Here is a 20,820-nt window from a genome sequence, read left to right on the forward strand (position 1 = left end):
AGAAAAGAAGACGTTGTTATTTTTTATTATTATTATTTATTTATTATCCCTCTCTCAGTCTCGCCGTGAATCCGTCGCGGGCTTCTTCTTCGCTTCAGCGTGGATCCTTCCTCTTTTTGTGTGTGTGTGTGTGTGTGTGTTTCCTAAAGCCTTGTGTGTGTGATGAAGATGATGATGGTGACTGTGGTGAGGAGGAGGAGGATGGTGGTGAGGAAGAGCGGGTTCGTTAGCTACACAACATAAAGCCCTGTTGTTGGTTTCTTTCTTTTGCGACGTCTCTTTTTAACTTACGCCACATTGGTTGTATCCCAGGCGCACTACTTTACTTCGCTGTTGTTGTTCTTCTTCTTCACGTGTTTTGTTATAATAATAACGACGAACAGCTTGTTTAAAAGTTTGCCTCAGCTAGCTGTGGGGCTAGTTAGTGCTGCTACCCCCTGCTAATGTAGTGGCTTAGAACTGTGCGCCCAGCCAGCAGTATAGAGCTGCCCAGACTCTGTGTTGATGCCCTCTCTGTCTGTCTGTCTGTCTGTCTGTCTGTCTGTCTGTCTGTCTCTCTCCGTCTGTCTGTCTGTCTCTCTGTCTCTCTCTCTCCGTCTGTCTGTCTCTCTCTGTCTCTGTCTGTCTCTCTCTCTCTGTCTCTGTCTCTGTCTCTCTGTCTCTCTCTCTGAGAAAGTTAGGATATCCTCTGATAAATATTACCTGAGAGAGGGAGGGAGGGGTGTGTCTCTCTCTCTCTCTCTCTCTCTCTCTCTCTCTCTCTCTCTCTCTCTCTGTGCACAATTCCCATTTATTTCTAGGAGATATTCCTGCCCCCCCCCCCCCCACTTTGCTTCCATCTAGTCAGTGTGTGTATGGTCTGTGTGTGTACACAATGTTTGCGTCACATTCATATAATTTGTGTCACGTTAATATTAATGGTCAGTAGTAGTGTACCTTCGGTCCAGTGGCTCGACGTCTTGGGGGAACTCCACAAGGTGACCCCCTCTCTCTCACCTGGTGGTGGACTCACTCTCTCACACGCCCCACATACAGGAGGAGGACACAGATTATAACTGGACAACTTTTGCATCATCGCTGGCTGCCCAGGTTTTCCAGCAGCAGAGCGAGCGTTGACCTCATAATATCCCATCCTCCAGACACCCGTCAGCAGAAGGGGAGGGCGAGATGATTAGGGAGACTCGCTCGCATGACATTGTATTGATACCAGGGGGAGGCCACAGTGTTGTGTTGTTGTTCACTGTTATTTCAAGACTTTTAATGAATGGTCTGATAATATGACAAATATTGGAATTGAAAGAGACAGGAACAAAAGTTATCTTTGACACATTGATATAGCCTCATCTTCTGTATGGTCTGTGTACATTATTTTTTTTTATTTCTGTCACATTTATAGAGAGCCCGATCGTAGGTTTAGGGGGGGGGGGGGGGGGGGGTTGCAGGGGTCGATATTGAGAAGAGCTAAATTTGTCCCCCTCAAAGAAAATATATACAGAATGCCAGAGAGCCTCACTGCATTATATTCCATTATATTTGTGTCAGTGGGCCGGGTACCTGAATGTCGTCTTTTCCTTTACATAAATAAACACATTTCCACCATGGATTTGTGCAGAAAGGGCACATATTGGTGCAGAAAAGTAAACCAGAATGCAGGAAATTAAGTGTTTGACGCGCAAAATATTCTCTCTCTCTCTCTCTATATATAAAAATGATGCTGTATATACTATGTGAATCAATATCTTCATTTAGAATAAAATAGGCTCAGGAATCAGGATTCTTAAAACGAATGAGCCATGTCTAGAGTAGCCTATAGCAAATTTACACACACACACACACAAGAGCGGGAGAATGACTTATAACAGACTTAATGATTTTGGAGTATTTAAGCTAATGAAGTGAAATATTTATTATCAACTATCCAGTTAGTTTTTATAGTGTAACTTTTGGCTACTTAAAATCATTGAACATACAGAGAGAGAGAGAGAGAGACGGAGGGAGAGAGAAGAGAGAGGGAGAGAGAGACGGAGGGAGAGAGAAAGAGAGAGGGAAAGGATCTCGGCCTCAGCCCCTCTCATTCCTCACCAACTATCTCCCATAAAAATTAAACTAACTTCGTCCAGAGGACTGCTCTGCTGTGAGCGGCTCCAGGGTTAGTTGAACTGTTCTGGGACCAGCTTTCTTAACGTCGGCAGCTAACGTTAAGTTTAGGTTTTTAACCACGACTTGGAGGGATGGGCGGGGATGCAAAGCACGTTGGACGCCTTGGACCCGTCGCTCGCTGCTGCTGCCGGTGGTGGGAGGGAGTGGTGCTGGCTCTGGCTCTCGCCCAAACAGAGTTTTCACTGCACGTTGGAACAGCATTAAACTCGCGAGAGGAGTTGTCACAGGGCGATGCCGAACAACTGCACCCACTCACACTCTGTCGTCGCCCCCCCCCCCCCCCCCCCCAACACGCCCCTAACTACACCCTGCAGGCCCCCGCTCACCAGCCCAACCACGCCACCTATAAAGAGGGCTACAACGTTTACGGCATCGAGAGCGTCAAGATCTAAACCGGGGTAGGAGAGCGATGAACACTGGCTAAACCTCACCCTGATACCACACTTATACCACCCTGATTCAACCCGATACCACCCTGATTCACCCCAATACCACCCTGATTCACCCCAATACCACCCTGATACCACCCTGATTTCACCCCAATACCACCCTGATTCACCCCAATACCACCCTGATTCACCCCAATACCACCCTGATTCACCCCGGCCAATACCACCCTCATACCACCCTGATTCACCCCAATACCACCCTGATTCACCCCGGCCAATACCACCCTGATACCACCCTGATATCACCCCAATACCACCCTGATACCACCCTGATTCACCCCAATACCACCCTGATACCACCCTGATTCACCCCAATACCACCCTGATTCACCCCAATACCACCCTGATTCACCCCAATACCACCCTGATATCACCCCAATACCACCCGGTCCCTGATTTCACCCCGATGCCACCCTGAACGCTCGCACTGTCGAGTCCTGCATTATGTTCTGTAAAAAAAAAACAAAAAAAAAAAACTGCCAACATATACGCCGATACCGATATATCTGTCACATAGGCCAATTCATCGGCCGACCGATTAATCTAATTAGGCAAATATTTTTATTGAAATTCCAAACCTTTATTTAAACTCGAAAGGCAACTGAGGTTTCCCTCATTTTACAACAAGCATACAGAGTTAAGCCAAATAAATAAATAAAATCACACGGCATATATCATAACAATTGGACGCGTAAGGATAATAATAAATTAAAACAAGAGAGAGAGTTGACCCCCTCTCTCTCTCTCTCACCTGGAGGTGTCTCGCACGCCCCACAATACAGGACACGGACGGACGCAGGACAACCCGTTTCATCATCGCTGTGCCCGGGTTTCCAGCAGCAGCAAAACGTTGACCTCATAATATGGCAGATCATTAGGCTGCTGTGTCTCCGTCCAGCACGCCCCCTCCTCAGCGTGACCACAACAACAGAAGGGGAGGGCGAGACACTTAGTGACTTTACTCGCTAGGAAATGTTCCTGTTTTCCTGCTATTCTGTGTGTTGATCTCCTAATTAGCGAGACTTCCTCACGTGACATTGTATCGATACACGGCGGCCAGTGTTGTGATATTATTCTCTTGATGGAGGCCAGTGTTGTGATATTATTCTCTTGATGGAGGCCAGTGTTGTGATATTATTCTCTTGATGGAGGCCAGTGTTGTGATATTATTCTCTTGATGGAGGCCAGTGTTGTGATATTATTCTCTTGATGGAGGCCAGTATTGTGATATTATTCTCTTGATGGAGGCCAGTGTTGTGATATTATTCTCTTGATGGAGGCCAGTGTTGTGATATTATTCTCTTGATGGAGGCCAGTATTGTGATATTATTCTCTTGATGGAGGCCAGTATTGTGATATTATTCTCTTGATGGAGGCCAGTGTTGTGATATTATTCTCTTGATGGAGGCCAGTGTTGTGATATTATTCTCTTGATGGAGGCCAGTATTGTGATTAGGGCTGCAACTAATGACTAATTTGGTAGTCGACTAATCTGCCGATTATTTTTTCGATTAGTCGACTAATCGAAAACCAATGTAAACAACAACAATTTTTTTTTGTTTTTGTTTTTTTGTTTTTTTTAATTACCTATCTTTGTGAAAGTGGCTTCTCAGCTCTGGTCCAGCTGAAGACAGAGCAGAGGAACAGATTGGACATTGAGCATGACCTCAGAGTTGCTTGTCTACCATCACCCCAGACTTTGAGACTCTTGTCAGGACCAAACAACAACATCATAACATGATGATCCCATAGCAAATTAAAATAATGACTCATGAAACATTTGAATTTGGATCTTTAAGCCACTTTAAATGAAAATGTATTTGAAGAACAATACAGCAATCACTCATAACAAGATAAATAAATTAAATAATACAAATTAAAGTGGAAGTGTACTTTAAATAACTTTTGTTTGCTGTGTGTGAGAGGAGTCTGTGTGTGTGTGTATGTGTGTGTGTCTTACTCTGATCGCTGTGTGAGTGAGAGGAGTGTGTGTACTGTGTAATTTGTGTGTGTGTCTTACTCTGATCGCTGTGTGAGTGAGAGGTGTGTACTGTGTAATTTGTGTATGTGTGTGTGTCTTACTCTGATCGCTGTGTGTGAGTGAGAGGAGTGTGAATGTGTGTGTGTCTTACTCTGATCGCTGTGTGTGAGAGAGAGGAGTGTGAATGTGTGTGTCTTACTCTGATCGCTGTGTGTGAGTGAGAGGAGTGTGTATGTGTGTGTCTTACTCTGATCGCTGTGTGTGAGTGAGAGGAGTGTGTATGTGTGTGTGTCTTACTCTGATCGCTGTGTGTGAGTGAGAGGAGTGTGTATGTGTGTGTCTTACTCTGATCGCTGTGTGTGAGTGAGAGGAGTGCGTGTGTAATGTATTGTGTGTCTAGTCTGATCATCATCTCCTGCAGGGGAACAATGTTTTCAATGTCCAAAATTTGCTATGGGATCATCATGTTATGATGTTGTCTGGAACCCTGAGAAGCCACTCTCACAAAGATAGGTAGTGCACAAAAAAAAAAAAAATTATATATATATTTTTTTTATTAATGACTAATCGACGCAACAATTTCTCGTCGACGATTTTTTATAATCGACGTCGTCGATTATGTCGACTAATCGTTGCAGCCCTAATTGTGATATTATTCTCTTGATGGAGGCCAGTATTGTGATATTTGATGGAGGCCAGTATTGTGATATTATTCTCTTGATGGAGGCCAGTATTGTGATATTATTCTCTTGATGGAGGCCAGTGTTGTGATATTATTCTCTTGATGGAGGCCAGTATTGTGATATTATTCTCTTGATGGAGGCCAGTATTGTGATATTATTCTCTTGATGGAGGCCAGTGTTGTGATATTATTCTCTAGATGGAGGCCAGTGTTGTGATATTATTCTCTTGATGGAGGCCAGTGTTGTGATATTATTCTCTTGATGGAGGCCAGTGTTGTGATATTATTCTCTTGATGGAGGCCAGTGTTGTGATATTATTCTCTTGATGGAGGCCAGTGTTGTGATATTATTCTCTTGATGGAGGCCAGTATTGTTATTATTCACTGTTATTTCAAGACATTTAACTCATTCGGGGCCAACCACGTAATATTTCGTGTTAGCCCGACAACCGTTGGGTGCCAGCCACGTAATATCTGCCGATCGGCCACCAGATGGCGCTCTTGAACCGTTAGAGAGTTGAGTGGAGATCAGCAGTATATCTCAGGACCCCGGAGGAGAAATATGATTTCGATCACAGATTTTTGAAATATTGATATCAAAGACGAGTTACGGCGTCTTCGGCAGAATGAGCATGGCGAGCAAAGACGAGTTACGGCGTTCCCGGCGATTAAAGTGTTAACATTACATATCTCTTGTTGTGAAATGAACACAACATTATGCATACTTTTGACAATAAATAAAATCAGAATTTGTTCTTACTTGCTTGCCTGAGTAAATAAAGGTTATTTATTTTTTTTGAAAACCAATACAGATATTTTCCGATATCACATTTTAATGCCAATATCGGCCGATAATATCGGACATCCGTAGTTATTAGCTAGCGCCTTATAATTAGCCTTGCAGGAATGATCCCAGATCATTCCGATATAACACTCATATTCACCACGGGATCAAACGGGAACGTATTGTTGAACAAAATATTTCTTTTATGCATCTTGAACGGAAGGTTCTTACTGTCAATTGACAATGATATTGGATACACATAGCTATAATATAAAATATAGATTTAGCTCTACAAACAATGTGACGCACAGTGAAACGTTGTAATGGAAAGCTGGCCTAACTACAGTGGGCCCAGTCTAATAGCTGGCATGTGATAATAATAGGGCTGGGCGATATGGAAGAAAATCATATCGCGATAACGATATGATAATTTTATTGTATTTCTCGATATCGATAATTATCGAATTGTTATAAGTATAAAAAATAATTAAAAAAAAAAATTTTTTTTTTTTTTTTTTTTTATAAACAACAGATGTATGTTTATTTTGCAGCAATTCTTTGTCATTGCCGCCATCTTTAGTGTTACATCCCCTCACACTCCAGTTCTCAGGCTGCAGCTGGTTTAAAAGCTAAAGTAAACCGGCTTCTCTGCTGGCTGTGGCTCCAGGGGAGTTGAACAGTTCTGGCTCTGCTAGTTTATTTTCTATCTTTTGGCGCTTTTTTGGTGGACAAACCACCGCACATGTGCACTGTGACTCGTGACTGGAGTCTAGTTCTGCTAGCACACATAGCCTACTGTGTACAGACGGTTTCAAAATGTATTTTAAATTAGAAAGCAAACAAAATAAATGGACAAGAGAAAAAGAAATCTGAATTTGGTCAGTATTGTCATTTGGACAAGCAAAGCCATTACTTTAAGTTGCAGGCAAGAAAGACAAGTCTGTCCACTGTCTCTGGTTTTAAAACTGCCCTGTTGCAGGTAAAAAAAAAAAAAAAAACGATTTTTCGATTTTTTTTTAATTTCGATATTCGATATCGATTATTAAAATATATCGCGATATTTATCGTTATCGTTATATCGCCCAGCCCTAGATAATAATATGACAAATGTTGGAAATGAAAGAGACAGAACAGAGAGAGACAGAGTCTTGTGTGTGTCTGTGTGTACGCACAATTCGCATTTTTGTTTCTAGGAAATATTCCTGCTATTCTGTGTGTTGATCTCCTAATAATTAGCGAGACTTCCTCACGTGACATTGTATCGATACAAGGCAGCCAGTATTGTGATATTATTCTCTTGATGGAGGCCAGTATTGTGATATTATTCATTGATCGAGGCCAGTATTGTGATATTATTCTCTTGATGGAGGCCAGTAGTGTGATATTATTCTCTAAAAAAAAAAAAAATGTTATCCTCTTTTTCTCTGCCTGATTTTCTATTTTTCTCCCCGTCCCAATTTAGTCGCTATGCCAATTCCCCCCCTTCCCTACCTGGTTGTTGTGCGCATGTTCTCCTACTGGTCGGTATCAAGGGAACCCTGAAGTCCACCACATGCTTCCTCCGACACGCGCGGCGACAGCCAGTGGCTCTCTCTTCTCACCTGGCAGCGAGGACTCTCATTGGTGAAGTGTAACGCGTGGGAGGTCACGCTGCCTTCCTCAAGTCCTGCCTCCGCTGAGCAGGCGCCCAGACCTGACCTGTAGGCGTCGCTGTCCACAACGGCAGATTACCACCCACGACTTCCCTCCCCCTAACCCAGCCAAACGAGTTAGTAGAGCTGCCGCGATTACCGCATTACCGCGGTATCGCGGTTACATCACGCCCACCGCAAGAGTAGGCTGAATACCGCATCACCGCTGTTTTTTTATAATAATAATAAAGTACCCTCCTCTCGTTGGGCTTGCGGCTCTGCAGATATACCCTACTCTATCGAGGTTCCAAGCGACCCTATTGGGTACCAGAAAAGTCACGTGAAACATTGCAGACCACTGATTGGTCAGAAGAGAGACGCGTCACACGTTGGAGCGTCCTGCAGTGTGTTACCACCAATCGGCAAGCGCGTATTCGTTTTTTACGTCCTGAATGTCACCAATTGATCAGAGCTCATCACAACATGGCTAATAACGTTAGCTTTAGCTCCCCGCCGGAGTGGACTACCATCTCTCCTCAGGAGTACTAAACGAGACATAATGATTTTACTGTCTGCAACGAATGTTATAATAAAAGCCCTTCGTTCTATACACTTGTCTGATTGAAAACTTTATTAACAGACCGCAGAATGGGACAACTCAGCACGCTCTGAGCAAAGAAAGGAACTGAGATATGAATTGAGTAACGCTTGCCTTGCTATGGTCCGGTAAATACGCTGATGTTATTGAACGTGTAACTATATAACGTTAATGCCACAAAACGAATGCCTTTATTATAAAGTAGTAACTTTATAGTAATAATAATAAGAAAGGGTCGGGGGGGTAACCACCCCTGCCCACGACACCGAGTGAACGGCGCACGACCAGAGGGGAAACTTCGAATCCGTGTTTCACTTTCAATAACGAATGCGTGCTTGCCGAATCCCAAACAATATTCATGCTGCAAAGTCATCCTCTAAAGATAGACATTTAGACTAGAGGCAGGCTATATGCTATAAAGAGTAGACTACTAAAAAAAAATGCATTCAAACTTTTAAAAAAAATTTTGTGTGCGTGCGGTAATAACCGCGGCGGTAGGAAATATTTCGCAAATTTGTGCGGTAAGGAAAACATCAATACCGCGGCAGCTCTATGAGTTAGTATGACGACCGGCCCAAGCCGCAGGGCAATGCTGACTCCGGGAGTCGAGACCGCAGCCTCTTGCATTGGTGACGAGCGCAATCTCCGCTACGCCAGTGATATTATTCTCTTGACGGCGTTATTCAAACTGTATTATTTCAACACTTCCAATGCTCCACCTTCTTTGATATTAAGCCATAATAATATACAGTATTTGAAATTAAATAAAACTCGACACCTTGATCGCCCCGAAAAACCCATGAATCTCAAGCACCAGACTATTTGAACCGGTGGTTTTTACTACACACCGCTTTACTACTCCGTTCAGACGACTGCCATGTTGTTTTCCTAATGGGATATCGTTCCAGCTTTTTTACAGTGTGGTCAGATGAAAGCAAACCGGGGATAAATCACGGCGTGGTATTTTGCCACGCTGTAGGTATTGCAGATCACCGCAATATTATTTTTTTTTTTATGGCGTGAGCATCGTTATGATATACGGGCGGCTTTATGGTGATGCTTCCTAGAGAGCAGTGCTAGTGAGGGAGGAGGATCAGTGCATCTAAATCACACACGGACACGCAATATTTACCGGTCAACTCCAGGCCATTCTTAAAAACCGGCCCACGTTTACATCATATATTTTGATCTCGTTATCCCTAGAAAAATGGGTGGCAAGTCTGCCCGTCTGTTGAGAGAGAGAGAGACAGGATGGGGGGGGGGGGGCAGAGAGAGAGAGAGAAAGAGAAAGGACAGGCGGGCAGAGAGATAGAGAGACAGGAGGGGGGGGCAGAGAGAGAGAGGAGGGGGGGCAGAGAGAGAGACAGGAGTGGGGGGGCAGAGAGAGACAGGAGGGAGGGGGGCAGAGAGAGAGACATAGATACAGGAGGGGGGGCAGAAAGAGAGAGTGAGAGAGAGACAGGAGGGGGGGCAGAGAGGTAGAGAGAGAGAGACAGGAGGGGGGGCAGAGAGGTAGAGAGAGAGAGACAGGAGGGGGGGCAGAGAGGGAGAGAGAGACAGGAGGGGGGGCAGAGCGGGAGAGAGAGACAGGAGGGGGGGCAGAGAGGTAGAGAGAGAGAGACAGGAGGGGGGGCAGAGAGGTAGAGAGAGAGAGACAGGAGGGGGGGCAGAGAGGGAGAGAGAGACAGGAGGGGGGGCAGAGAGGGAGAGAGAGACAGGAGGGGGGCAGAGAGGGAGAGAGAGAGAGAGAGAGGAGGGGGGCAGATAGAGAGAGACAGGAGGGGGGGCAGAGGGAGAGAGACAGGAGGGGGGGCAGAGAGGGAGAGAGAGACAGGAGGGGGGGGCAGAGAGGGAGAGAGAGACAGGAGGGGGGCAGAGAGAGAGAGACAGGAGGGGGGCAGATAGAGAGAGACAGGAGGGGGGCCAGAGAGAGAGAGAGAGAGACAGGAGGGGGGCAGAGAGGGAGAGAGAGAGAGAGAGAGAGACAGGAGGGGGCAGAGAGAGAGAGAGAGGAGGGGGGGCAGAGAGGGAGAGAGAGAGAGGGGGGGCAGAGAGAGAGAGAGGAGGGGGGGCAGAGAGGGAGAGAGAGACAGGAGGGGGCAGAGAGGGAGAGAGAGAGACAGGAGGGGGGCAGAGAGGGAGAGAGAGACAGGAGGGGGGGCAGAGAGGGAGAGAGAGAGACAGGAGGGGGGCAGAGAGGGAGAGAGAGACAGGAGGGGGGGCAGAGAGGGAGAGAGAGAGACAGGAGGGGGGGCAGAGAGGGAGAGATAGACAGGAGGGGGGGCAGAGAGGGAGAGAGAGAGAGACAGGAGGGGGCAGAGAGGGAGAGAGAGACAGGAGGGGGGGCAGAGAGGGAGAGAGAGAGACAGGAGGGGGGCAGAGAGGGAGAGAGAGACAGGAGGGGGGGCAGAGAGGGAGAGAGAGAGACAGGAGGGGGGGCAGAGAGGGAGAGAGAGACAGGAGGGGGGGCAGAGAGGGAGAGAGAGAGACAGGAGGGGGGCAGAGAGAGAGAGAGAGAGAGACAGGAGGGGGGCAGATAGAGAGAGACAGGAGGGGGGCAGAGAGAGGGAGAGAGAGAGACAGGAGGGGGGCAGAGAGGGAGAGAGACAGGAGGGGGCAGAGAGGGAGAGAGAGACAGGAGGGGGGGCAGAGAGGGAGAGAGAGAGACAGGAGGGGGGCAGAGAGGGAGAGAGAGACAGGAGGGGGGGCAGAGAGGGAGAGAGAGAGACAGGAGGGGGGGCAGAGAGAGAGAGAGAGAGAGACAGGAGGGGGGGCAGAGAGGGAGAGAGAGAGAGACAGGAGGGGGGCAGAGAGAGTGGGAGAGAGGGAGAGACAGGAGGGGGCAGAGAGGGAGAGAGAGACAGGAGGGGGGCAGAGAGAGAGAGAGAGACAGGAGGGGGGGCAGAGAGGGAGAGAGAGAGAGACAGGAGGGGGGCAGAGAGAGTGGGAGAGAGGGAGAGACAGGAGGGGGGGGCAGAGAGAGAGAGAGAGGAGGGGGGGGGGGCAGAGAGAGAGAGAGACAGGAGGGGGGGGGAGAGAGAGGGAGAGAGAGAGAGGCCTACTGCTGTGTTTTATACAGGCTGTCGTCGACAATCACAGTGTTCCCGTTAAACTGACCACATGTGGATTTACCTAAAAGCACACGCCTACGCAGATCTCTCTCTCAGATCGCTCTCTAGTACGCCTGCTACGGAAAGATCCGGACATCCGCGACAGAATTAGTTTTAACTTTGAATTGGGTGTATATACACAGATTATCACAAATAACCAACAATTAAGCTCGTCTGAACATGTACGAGTTATGCAGCGATGTAGTTATAAGAAAAGTAAACGGACTATGTTTTTCTGCGTAAGGGAACCGTACCTTTATGGCTGCTTTCATGGTCGTTTCCATGGAGACACGGTGAATAAACCAGGCCGCACAGACGCAGTGAAATCAACTCTGTCGGTTATTATTTATACATTTCCCACAATTTCTTCGCGCCGTTTACTAGGGATGGGATGATTTTTTTTTTATCGTATTTTTTTAAACTGCATTTTGTTCATTCACGTATATGTTTAAGGAAACCAACAAACAGTTATAATCTTACACATACATGTGAAACAAATATGTAATTTTTTTTAATTTTTAATTTTTTCATTAAAATTATTAATTATTTAAGATTGATTTTACGAGTTACTCACGCCCATCCCTACCGGTTACACTCTTGTCACGGTGTCGTCCACCAATGTCAAAATAAAGAGTCTAGGTTATCTCTGTTTCCAAGATTTCGAAATAAAACTGGCAGTTTTACACACAAGCCATTCAAACTTCTCAAGTTTCTTCCGATGATGAAAATAACGATTAGTGATGGTAAATTTTTTTTTGCGTCATCTACCTGCCAAAAGTTTTACCGGACCAATCTTACCCATTTAACACTTTGAGTGCCAGCCGACGAGATAACTCGTTTTTAATCGTTATTTTCTTTATTAGCGATTTCCATTCATATTTCATCAATCTAGCCTCACGTTACCAGTGGGGATCTGTCTGAACTCGAATAGGGAAAATACCGCCCCCTATCGTCTCCCGGATGGTAATGCACGCATTGGAATGGACTCAATGAAAATGGATGAGAAAAGAAAAATCCGGAATCCACATTTTACTTCTCAGGCAAGTAACCCGAGCCGATCGGACTCATTGTGGACCATCAGAACAGCGTGGAATATATATTTCCAGTACCCAGCGTTGGACCAATAAACGCGATCGATATTTGGAATGGCGATCAGGAATTGGAATAATCTTTTTGGAGAACATCTGATCTGAGGTAAGGAATCTATTTTACCAGTATTGGGATAATCAGAGCTATTTTCACCTATATATCAGCATGTGCCATATGTGTGTGCGATTAGGAAATAAGATAATCGATTTTTCAGCCCGCTTCTATAGCGTGCATAAGTACACATAATATACTATCGATAATCTAGCGTTTATTTGAATACGATTCATAAATAGGCCGAAAAATAGGTCATTGAAGTGGGTGACGGCATTCAACGTGGGTAAATGGGAAACGGAGGCCGGCACTGAAAGTGTTAACCATGATCCTGCCATACTCTCTCTCTCTCTCTCTCTTGGCACGGAGTGAGTGTTCCGAGTCAAATGCAGATCGGTGTCACATTTAACCCTTTCACTGCCACACGACAGAAGGTTAACCCTTTACTATCACACAACCGACGACGGCGATGCTCCCATCATTAGCATCATCCGCGGAGCTAATGATGCTAATGATGGAGCATCGCCGCCGTCGGTTGTGTGACAGTAAAGGGCTAACCTTCTGTATTGTCACAGTGAAAGGGTTAACCGGCTGTCGTGTGGCAGTGAAAGGGTTTTAATGCAGGTCGATGTCGACCAAGACGCAGAGCAGCCGACCTCTGCAGAGTCCCTTCCGCGTACGCTCCGCTCCGCCCAACTATGTGGGGGCCTTTAGACTTGAAGCGTAGCCACACGGGTGGGATCCATACCATAGCACTCATAAAGGTGGTTAATCATTATCGAGCGTCGCCTCATTACAGTGATCCCTGCAGCACGCAATGGTACAACAGTATGCTGCTGCCGACCACAATTGGGCTACTATTAGGGTTGGTCGGTACCTGTGTGTGAATCGATACCGGTACCCAACCAACGGTACCTTTTTTCTGTACTTTATTCTCTAAAAATGTAATCTACCTACCTCCAGTTGTAAAGTCCACACTTCAAATGATTTATTATTACCATTATTATTTTATTTAGAACAATTTGTTAAACACACGCATATCTTTAAATAAAAAATTATGTTTTTTACAAAATAACAACAAGTATAAAACGATTAAACAAACCACTCTAGCACCAATGAACTATTGTGCCGAACTAAATGGTCCACGTCTATATATTTAAATAAAGATACCTGAAGTTGTCGATGCCTCAGTGTCGTTGTCTGCATCTAGCTTTGTAAAGTGTAACCACACTTGCCATCGCCCCGACTGCTTTGTTGTTGAATCACGTCAAATCCTAGGTAAGCGTGTATTGTGCGCGTGAACGTCGACGTGAACGTGCGGCACACTTCATAGGTTTCGTTTCGCGGTAAACGAAACGTTGACGTCATTGGAATATTTTTTTATTTTTTATTTTTTGCATTACCGAAATTTGGCACCGGTGGATCTCACGTGAATCGGTGCTCCGTAGTACCGACGTGATTCTGGGGCATTAGGCCGTCAACAAGTGTCCTCCAGGCATCTCTGTCTTGAGCTGTTCTCTCCAGTTGGTTCCAGGTCATCTTCATGGTCTTGGTGTCTCTGCCTCCAGGTCTCTGCGCCAGGTGTTTCTCGGGGGGTGACCCCTTTTCCGCTTGCCCTGCGGGTTCCATGTTAGGGCGTGTCTGGTGGTGGTACTTGCACGCGTTCTCAGGGGGTGTGGCCTATCCAGCGCCATCTGCGTTTCTTAATTTCTTCTTCTGCGGGCAGCTGGTTTGTTCTCTGGTTTGTTTACACTGTTTATTTTTCTGACATTTTTACATAAAACTTGATTGCCTATATTTATGTCTTTCTACTATTACCCTGCCCATACCTGTACCTCCCCTCCCCCCTCTTCCATGCTGCTATGACGCTAGAATTTCCCCAAGGGGATCAATAAAGGAATAACTTATCTTAGTTTATCTAACACTAATCTGTAGTCCTACTCATTGAGAGTAACCTAAACTAGGCCTAAGCTGTAACTCGGAAGCAACACACCGATTTTGAATCATGATTTAAATCATCAACTGACTAATGGCTAATATATTTCAACAACGGTGATTATATTTTATATGACATGGCGGGGGAAAATGACACACTTTTGCTCGGTCATAGGAATAACTATATATATATAAGGCCATGGCCAGGCGCTACTATGGAGATCCAAGATTAACTGTGTCCTCTCTCTCTCTCTCCGAGACCCCCCCCCCCCCCCTCCCTTCCACCAATCCCGGCCTGGCGTCAAAACAAAGCAAAGCTCTGCTAAAAGATGGCCGACACTTTGCGAAACAATGGCGGATCATGGTAGAACAGCGCTGACTTCCCCTGGTGGGTGAAGCTGTGGACAAAGCAGGCTCAGTGGCCCCTTGATGTCTTTGTCTTCAGCCACGTTAGACCGCAAGCGCTTTGTCCTGAAGCCCAGTCTCCTCTCCTCAACACCGAGGACGAGGGTGACTCTGCCACGAGGCCCCCCCACCAGACTCCCACCAGGCCCCCCCACCAGACTCTCACCAGGCCCCCGCCAGACCCCCCCACCAAGCCCCCCCACCAGGCCCCCCCACCAGGCCCCCCCCACCAGGCCCCCCACCAGGCCCCCCCACCAGGCCCCCCCCACCAGGCCCCCCCCACCAGGCCCCCGCCAGACCCCCCCACCAGGCCCCCCCACCAGGCCCCCCCACCAGCCCCCCCCACCAGGCCCCCCCACCAGGCCCCCCCACCAGGCCCCCCACCAGGCCCCCTTGCCAAGCCCCCCCACCAGGCCCCCACCACCAGCCCCCCCCACCAGGCCCCCCCCGCCAGGCCCCCCCACCAGGCCCCCCACCAGGCCCCCTTGCCAAGCCCCCCCCACCAGGCCCCCACCACCAGCCCCCCCCACCAGGCCCCCCCCGCCAGGCCCCACCACCAGGGCAGGCCCCCACCACCAGGCCCCCACAATTAACCCCTCACTGCTCTCGATGAGCAGGTCGGCACCTTGCATGGGTCGCCTCCACCGTCGGTGTGTTGAGTGAATGGGTGAATGTGAGGCATAAGTTGTGAAGCATTTTGGATAAAAGCTCTATCAGGGGTTCTCAAACTTTTTCATACCGTGGCCCCATTTTATTTGGGATTTATTTTGGGGACCCCACACTTAATCATGTAATTTTTTTTTATTTTTTTTTTATCTTCTTTTTCTCCACCTGATTTTCTATTTTTCTCCCCATCCCAATTTAGTCGTTATGCCAATTCCCCCCCTCCCCTACCTGGTTGTTGTGAGCATGTTCCTCCTACTGGTCGGTACAAGGGAACCCTGAAGTCCACCACATGCTTCCTCCGACACATGTGGAGACAGCCAGCGGCTCTCTTCTCACCTGGCAGCGAGGGCTCTCATTGGTGAAGTGTAACGCGTGGGAGGTCATGCTGCCTTCATCAAGTCCTGCCTCCGCTGAGCAAGCGCCCAGACCTGACCTGTAGGCGTCGCTGTCCACAACGCCAGATTACCACCCACGACTTCCCTCCCCTAACCCAGCCAAACGAGTTAGTATGACGACCGGCCCAAGCCGCAGGGCAATGCTGACTCCGGGAGTCGAGACCACAGCCTCTTGCATTGGTGACGAGCGCAATCTCCGCTACGCCACCCGACCGCCTTTAATCGCGTAATTTCAACGTGGAATTAAGGAATATCAAAATAAAAGCACACGTTGTTGAACTTGATCATGCATATTTATTAGAAAATGTAATTCCAGCACTATGTTTATCAATACACATTTATAAAACAAGGCATATTTAGCCAAAATATGTTGCAAATCTTTTTTTAAATCTTTTTTATAATTCTTTTACTTTCCAATGCGCGACCCCACGGCCACCTACCCACGACCCCAATTTGGGAACCACTGCTCTATATGAATACAGTTAATGCAGGCCATTTACTAGCTACAGTAACTGGTGGATTCAACAATTAAACCGCAAGAGCTGTTAACTTCAAAGGGGTTATGGATTCTACCAATGTTGGCTGGTGATTGGTGGAGCTGGTGTGGCTGGTGATTGGTGGAGCTGGTGTGGCTGGTGATTGGTGCAGCTGGTGTCTGTTGGCTGGTGATTGGTGGAGCTGGTGTCTGTTGGCTGGTGATTGGTGGAGCTGGTGTGGCTGGTGATTGGTGGAGCTGGTGTCTGTTGGCTGGTGATTGGTGGAGCTGGTGTCCTGGATGCGTCTAGTTTTGTACCAACGGATTTCCAGTTCCGCGTTTGCGATCTGATTGGCCACTGACGTTTCTGGTCATGTGACATGTGCGCCCAATTGCGTGACGCGCCCATTTCCGCCTCTAACGGCAGCAAACTACCTAACGCCTAGTTTATCACTGGTTAAGCTTATAGGCGACTCTTTCGAAGTTGGTTAAGGTTAGAGTTTGGAATCAGGGCTGGTGTTCTATCGCCCTGCTCGAAGACAAACTCTAACCTTAACCAACTTCGAAAGAGTCGCCAAGCTTAACCGGCGAAAGAAACGGGCGTCACACGATTGGCGAACGCGGAACTGGAAATCCGTGGGTAAAAGTATTCAGGCGTCCTGCCCTGGATAGACATGTAACGGTATGCAAATTCACAGTACAGTATCAGTAATCAGTATCAATACCAAAATAAGTATTTCACTGTATTAACCCCACCCCCTTTAATTGAATGTACTATTATGGGTGCTGCAATGTTCGTATATTTTTATTAAACATATTAAAGAGTTAAACCTACGAAGAGTTTGTTATAATCATAACTACCTAATCAAGGCGTCTGATTACGTTGAAGATGACATATATTTTGTAAAATGAAATGTAAATGTTTGTTTTCTTCTTGACTGCTGTGTGAGTAGTGAGATAACGTTAACGTTGCAGCGCCCCCTGCAGTGCAACATCGGATAGTTAAATTTTGCATAAAAGACGGAAAATACACACAACAATCTTGTAATTTAGTGCAGTTTCATAACGTATTATATTATTACATTACAAAGTCCACTGTTGCTATTCAACATTGCTAGCAACTTGAAGTGTGGTGTTTAGTTGCTCCCCCTGGCTGTCGGGAGTGGAGCTGTAGTGGATTCTAACCCTCTACCGTAGTGTCGCGCAGCGCTGTGCGTGTTGCACAACCTACATTTATACCACGATCACGGTATTACAGGGAAAGGCTTACGTTTCAGAACCATGGTTCATTCAATCTTTATTTAATCTGGAAGGATCATTGAGAGCTAATTTACAATGACGTTGAGAAATGCAACGCATAATAAATAGAAAAAAATATATATAGTATAATATATAATTAAAAGCAACTGCAGACTGCTGTGAAATGGTTGGTTAATCAAAGATTTAAACGGACCAGTGGACACTGAATTGAGTTTTAAAGTGCATTCCACACGTTTCCATGTGTCTGGGGCTAAAACGAATTCAGTGCAAACTCTAGGAACCTTAAAGGAACATGCCAACATTTTGGGAGATTAGCTTACCGTCTTCTCCAGAGGGAGACAAGAAGATAGATACCAGTCTCCTCTCTGTGCGTTCAGTAGAAAGCTATCTGGCTGCACGTTAGCCTAGCTTAGCACAATGAATGGAAGCGGACAGTGCTGGTTAGCCTTTGTGAGAGGTGTTAGTTGGACAATGCCTCTAGGCTAACCGGTCATGTCCGCTTCCATTCATTGTGCTAAGCTAGGCTAACGTGCAGCCAGATGGCTTTCTACTGAACGCACAGAGAGGAAGCTGGTATCTATCTTCTTGCTACAAGGCTAATCTGAAGGCTGAGTCGCCAGTCAGCCAGCCAATGGGAGGCGGGGGTTCTGCACATGCTCAGACCGCCCCGGCAGCCTTGCTTCACACCTGGGTACAGTCGGTGTCGGCCTGCCGTTGTCCGCTGAGCAGCTCCACTGGAGCGGTCGGAGCCGTGTGCCTTGCTCAAAGGGCACTACGACCGGGTATTGAGTGAGGGGAGAACTTTGTTCATTCACCTCCCCACCCAATTATTATAATTTTTCTATTATAATTTTTTTATAGCCATTGTAAAAGTTTCTGCCATGCCTTCGAGCTCGCTGCACCCCATCTACCTCGGAGTGCCCTGCCGCCTCCCTCTCTGGGAGAGGAATGATTTGGAATTCATTCTTTATTTAAGAAGCGGAGACCTTTAATTTAGGCTATTCTACACACCTCATTTATCAGAAAACAAATGGTCAAAGACAGACAACAAGACTATGTTCACACTGCTGCAGGCCTTGGTGATCAATTCTGATTCATGGCTCAGATTAGATTTATTTTCTTTTGTTTGGCTGTTCACATTATTATTATATATTCTTTTTGAAACGTGGCCAATATCAGATTCCAGTGTGAACTGGTCACAAGCTCCTGAATTGACCCCCCAATGCGCAAATTAACAATAAAAGAAGATCGACGTAACATTCTTCTAGAGTGACGTAAAAGTCGCATGGCTGTATCTGATCACATATGAAAGTGGTCCAAATCAGAATTGGGAAAAAATAAAAGTATCTTTACCTTTATGTGATTTGTTTCTGTTCACACTGTGTTGTGAAAAAACAGATCTGAGTCACACATATGAGCAAATAAATCAGAGTTGGACCACTATCACCTGCAGTGTGAACGTAGCCTTTAAAAAGAAAGAGGGGAAATAAAGAAGACAGAAAGTGAATAAGAAACTAAAACGTGGGTTCATAATCTGACGCTCCGTTACCGGGCGATGTGGAGAACCGCCTGGCGCCCGGTACTAGAGCTTCGTGTCACGATCCGGCACGTCTGCAGGGCTCTACAGTGCGACCAAATTGCTCGCATATGCCCCTAAAAATATTTGTATGCGAACCAGACCACGTGAGCGGATCGGCGCGGCCGAGAAATCCGCTCTTCGCTCTTTAAAGCTTGGTCCGCTCCGCTAATCGCTCATGTTGACCCCGCCCCCAAGTCGCTCTCCGCTCGCTCCCCACTCACCTTGAATCGAGCGCTCCCTGCTCCCCGCGCCAGATCGCTCGGCAGTTTTTCTTTTTCTTTTTTGGAGCATGGTGTAAATGAGCTCAAACTACAACAGTCTACACCCCCTGGGCCCCTTAACAATTGTTTGTATTGAGCCGCATTGTAATTGTAGCCATTCTGCAATGTTAAATAACGTTGTTTATCCATTCACTAGTTCTATTAAGCGATGATAGGCTAGCTGAGCCACAATGCTATGGTCGCTGCCATTAACGTTAGCATGTAAGCTAACGTCAACAACAATGGCGTCGATACCTTTTCTAACAGGAGAGTGAGTGTGGGCGTCATAGATATCTATGGTGGGCGTCTCTACAGTGACGAAGCCTGAACCCTTCTCATTGGTTGAAAATGGCCTTCATGTTTGTACATCGCCATCTGTTGCTTTGACATTGTACTGCATGTATATATTACATCAACAGTGTTAAACCACTGTGAGCGGCCTGGAGTGGATTGGAGCGGAGGAGAACTCTCGCTCCGGACGTCGCGCCGACTCATTTTAAAACCCACTCCTCGCTCACGTCAAAACCGGCCGCTCCGCGCCCCGCGCCGCTCACGCTCCGATCCGCTCACATGCACTGATGCGAACGGTAAAAATCAATTACGCGCACGCTGTGCGAATACAGATTATAGCCTCTCTCGTCTTTTTTTTCCTCCGCTGCGAGATCGTTAAAAAACTACAAGTCCCACATTGCACTCAAGCCAACGGTCCAATCACAGTAGAGTGAAGTGACTGGTTTCATGGGAAATAAAGCAAATGACCAATCGGAAGCTCTCATTTTTCTTGTTTACTTCCTGAAACTCCGCGATCAGGGCTCTCGTTTTCCGAGACACCAACTTATTATATCTCTTACCAATAGCAATAGATTTTAGAACACCTAGATTTATCGATAGCAATAGTAATATAACGTTAATGCAACAAAACGAATGCCTTGCTTTGTTAATCATAACGTTGATGCAGTAGCGTATGTCGGTGTGTTGGCTGTAACGGACATGACAATAACATAACGTGTACACATTAAAATTGCGATAATCTATTCTAACATTTTCAAATCGATGCAGTTGAATTTCCCCCTTAGGATCGATGCATTGTTACACCCCTACACCAAAGTCACTGGCCCACTGTGTATCTGTGTGTATAATAACTTGGCTAGCGTTATCAACAGCAGAGGTGGGCAATGGGTCCAGCTGCAGCACCGGAGTGCAAGCGATGTGATGTAATTGGCAGACTAGACTGTCAATCAATGGTCTACCTGACACGCAAACTCAAACAATGTTTCTGTACTGGAGGTGTGATTGATTGATTGATTGAA

The 20,820-nt window shown here is 46.6% G+C and overlaps 1 protein-coding gene across 3 annotated transcripts in view; it reads left to right on the forward strand.

Moving 5' to 3' along the window:
- Positions 1-20,820, forward strand: part of mta1 (metastasis associated 1) — a 248,579-nt gene that overhangs the window by 36,330 nt on the left and 191,429 nt on the right. The window lies entirely within an intron of this gene.

This window comes from Notolepis coatsorum (genome assembly GCF_963971535.1).
Source record: "Notolepis coatsorum genome assembly, contig: SCAFFOLD_295, whole genome shotgun sequence".
Taxonomy (NCBI): domain Eukaryota; kingdom Metazoa; phylum Chordata; class Actinopteri; order Aulopiformes; family Paralepididae; genus Notolepis; species Notolepis coatsorum.